The sequence below is a fragment of the Lolium perenne genome, chromosome 4 (assembly GCF_019359855.2).
Source record: "Lolium perenne isolate Kyuss_39 chromosome 4, Kyuss_2.0, whole genome shotgun sequence".
Taxonomy (NCBI): domain Eukaryota; kingdom Viridiplantae; phylum Streptophyta; class Magnoliopsida; order Poales; family Poaceae; genus Lolium; species Lolium perenne.
This window is the reverse complement of record NC_067247.2, coordinates 332214337-332218289: the sequence shown is the minus strand read 5'-3', so window position 1 is coordinate 332218289 and position 3953 is coordinate 332214337. Positions and strand designations below refer to the sequence as shown.

Here is a 3953-nt window from a genome sequence, read left to right as displayed (position 1 = left end):
AGAGGGAAAAACATGCGGTCCCCGAGGTGCTCCATGGCCAGGTGGGTTGTCACTGCCTCCTCAGACCACCTAGTGTATCTACGATGCAGAGTCATGCACTACAACCACCACCTCACGCCACTCCGAATATGCCAGCAAACGAAGACAATAAATTGTTGGGGGAGGAGTCGTTATGCAGATATGTGTTAGCTGCTAGATCATATGCACCACCATCGGCGATGCCGAGGCCTTAGCGAATGAATTCCCTTTAAATTTGGGGGGCTAAAGGAGAAGGCGATGGATTAAAAAGAAGAATGAATCTTCCTCCCATATGCTCATAATTCACCCGCCCCTTCTTCTATTTTCTGTAGTGTAATACATCTTGCAGTCCAGCAATACAAAAAAAACCTCGCAATACCTCACATAGATCACATGCACACTTTTCATTCTACAAAAGAGCATGGTGATCGTCATACTATAAAATGACGGGGAAAGGAGTACTAAAATACCTGAAACCACGACAACACCGTTAATACATTAGTTGGGGATATATATATATATATATATGGAAAATAGTGGGCTACCAAGGGTGGTAGCTATGCACACACATCTAACCATTAGATCTTATATAGGGAGCACAAAAGGAGCACACGGTGTTAGACATTTTCGTTATATTCCCATTCCGAACAATCCTCTCCGTTAGTTAACCATACCAAAACAACAACCAGCCACGGACACGGGTTGTACCATAGGAAAAGAAACCGTCCGACGGTAAATTTCCAAAAATCTCAACAACACCACGGTTCATACGAACCGTAGCAAATATTTTGCCAAAACAACAATAAATCGACGGTCACGGTGTGGCTTTTTTTGGAGTTGACCACGTGTGGATATGTAGCATGGCATCACCCTTTTTTTTAAATCCCGTGTACTACAACCAGGACCGTGGCCGACACAAATGTGTGAAAACAAGTAAAAAAAGCACATTTTTCCATACGGCATGGAGCTAGCCACCGTGAACGTGACTACGTGTGAAAAGCATCCAACGTCATCACCCTTTTTCAATTCGTGTATTTCACCGCAGCCGATAGCAATGTGTCGTTTTGGTTTTTTTCTTTTCACGGACCGAAAGGGATGACCGACATAAACAATCTGGCATTGGGCTACATCAACACCGTAGTCATGAGTCTCGCTCTTCTCACGGGCTACATCAACAATTTGGCATCGGCGTCGAGTCCACGGACAACCTGCCAAACCCGGCCCTCTACCCGACGTTCCTGAACGCGACGGCGATGCTGCGGGAGCCCTTCGCCGAGTTCATGGCGTCGCTCCCGTCCCCACCGCTCGTGCTCATCTCCGACTTCTTCCTCGGGTTCACGCATGGCGTCACGGCCGACGTTGGTGTCCACCGCATCGTGTTCGTGCTTCTCCCTGGCCATGTGCAAGTCGCTAATCGCGAGCCCGCCACCGCCGCCAAGCGCGGAGCACGGCGCCAGCTTCCATGTGGCCCGCATTACGGAGCGCGTGAGGATCACGTTGGCGGAGGTCCCGGACACGATCGCGAAGATCTTGGACCCGGAGGACCCGGTGAGCCGGTTCATCATCGACCACTTCGGCGAGTCGGACGAGCGCAGCTGGGTCGTGCTGGTGAACAGCTTCGCGACGGTGGACGAGGACTACGTGGCGGCCCTGATGTCGTTCTACCAGCCAGACGCCCGCGCCTGGCTGGTCGGCCCGATGTTTCTCGCCGCCGGTGACATGCCGAAGCACGAGGAGGAGCATGACCCCGAGGGCTATCTACCATGGCTCGACGAGAGGGCGGTGAGGTCGGAGACAGCGATCTACGTGTCGTTCGACACGCATGCCTACGTTTCCGACAAGCAGCTCGACGAGCTGGCGTGCGGGCTGGTGCGGTCCGGCCACCCCTTCCTCTGGGCCGTGCGGTCCGCTGCGTGGTCACCGCCGGTGTAGGTGGGGCCGCACGGACGGATCGTCCGCGGGTGGGTGCCTCAGAGAAGCGTGCTGGCTCACCGTGCGGTGGGAGGGTTCGTGAGCCACTGCGGGTGGAACTCGGTGATGGAGTGCCTCGCGGCGGGGAAGCCTGTGCTGGCATGGCCGATTATGGCCGAGCAGCACCTGAACGCATACCACGTCACAGACATCATCGGTGCCGGTGTTAGGATGATGGTCGTCAAGGTCGTCGGGGGCGCGGTCGTCGAGAGGGCGGCGGTGGAGCGGAAGGTGAGGAGGCTGATGGACGCCGGCGAGGAAGGGCGGAAGATGCGGGAGAAGGCCTCCTGGGCTCAGCAGGCGGCGAAGGCAGCGGTGAGTGACGGTGGCACGTCGCGCGTGGCGCTGATGAAGCGGTGGAAGAGCTGCAGCGATGTGTAAATTATTGCTTAGCTTCTTTTTGTTTTAAAACTGGTAAAGTGTGTCGACCAACAGCTACCACGCACGTCGACACGAATCCAGCGAAAGTTTGTAAGACCATCATGCCATGTGCAAAGCACACTTAAGAAAACACTTAAAACAACACGAAATCAGTCATTATCCTAGTTTGATATCTCGATCTAGTTGGAGCGCGATGTAAACAACAACAAAGTTATCAAGATTGTACACGATTGCTTTGGCAATTTTAGATCTATAGAAGACGAACTATAGAAGACGAACTATGCTCATGTATGTGTAATGTTTTTTCAGTTTACCCTCATCGTCCACAGTTAGAGAAGCACAACCAGACCATGGTCAACCGATCCACCACAGTACCTTTTTTAAATACCAAAACCACAACCAGACCATGGTCACGGTTTGTACCTAGAAAAACGACCGTGGACACGGAAAAATTCCAAAACGACAACCATACTACGGTATGGATCGTACCAAAATTTCAACCACACCGCCAAAACAACAAACAAAGCACGGTCACGTTTTTTTTTTTTCTTGCCAACGTGTGAAAAGCATCCAACGACCACATCCTTTTTCTATCCTTGTACTTCACCATAGCCGTGATCAGTATCTGCCATCGAGAAACCGCAGCTTCTTCGTTAGAAGAAAAATTATATTAGGTGAACCACATAAAATATAAGAGCTAACCTATACCATGTCGATTGGAAAAAATGCCGCGGCTAATTGAATGACCACTTATCAACGACCATGGCTGTCCTTAATTACGAAGTAGTTTGTTTTAAATTGGACCGTTCCGTCTCAAATGTGTGAAAAAGAGTAAAAAGGACAAATTCCATACGGTATGGCTCTAGGTACCGTCACCGTTGCAATGTGTCAAAACGTGTAAAATAACCTAAATTTCACATGGATGGTTGCCTTGACCGTTGCCGAAACCATGGCCTTCCGTAGGACATAATTTTTATTAAACCATACCGTGTCGACGAAAATGTGTGAAAACTAGTAAAAATGACACATTTCATACGGTTACCGGCTACCGTCACCGGTGTGATTTGTCAAAAGGACTAAAAAAGGCTAAAATTTCACATGACGGATGGTCACCACCGTAGCCGACACAATGTGTCGAATGATGTTAAAAAAGGTATGGAAAAGTTGTGGCAACATTTATTCCTGTTGTTTTAGACTCCATGCAATCACGGAGCTCAAACCGCCGTTCAGTGAAGTGCTCCTGGGTATTTGATCTGGACATGAGTAGAATCAGAACTCCTTCTATCCAACGGCTGCTACCCTATGCACAGCTACCACCCTTGGTAGAAAATCCGCGTCGATATATATATATATATATATATATATATATATATATATATATATATATATATATATATATATATATATATTATTATATATATATATATATATATATATATATATATATATATATATAAACAAACACTCCTTCCCCCCGTTCCAGCGTTTTCTGCTACAGGCCAGCGAGGGACATATGGATTTACACTGTACTGTTGTACTATGCTTTGCCTTTTCTTCGTTTAATTGGATCGGATACGCCTGAG

General features: G+C 48.5%; 1 pseudogene; it reads left to right on the top strand.

Annotated features, from left to right (window-relative positions):
* The first annotated feature begins 979 nt into the window (after window positions 1-979).
* Window positions 980-2370, top strand: LOC127347869 (scopoletin glucosyltransferase-like; annotated as a pseudogene).
* The last annotated feature ends 1583 nt before the right edge of the window (window positions 2371-3953 follow it).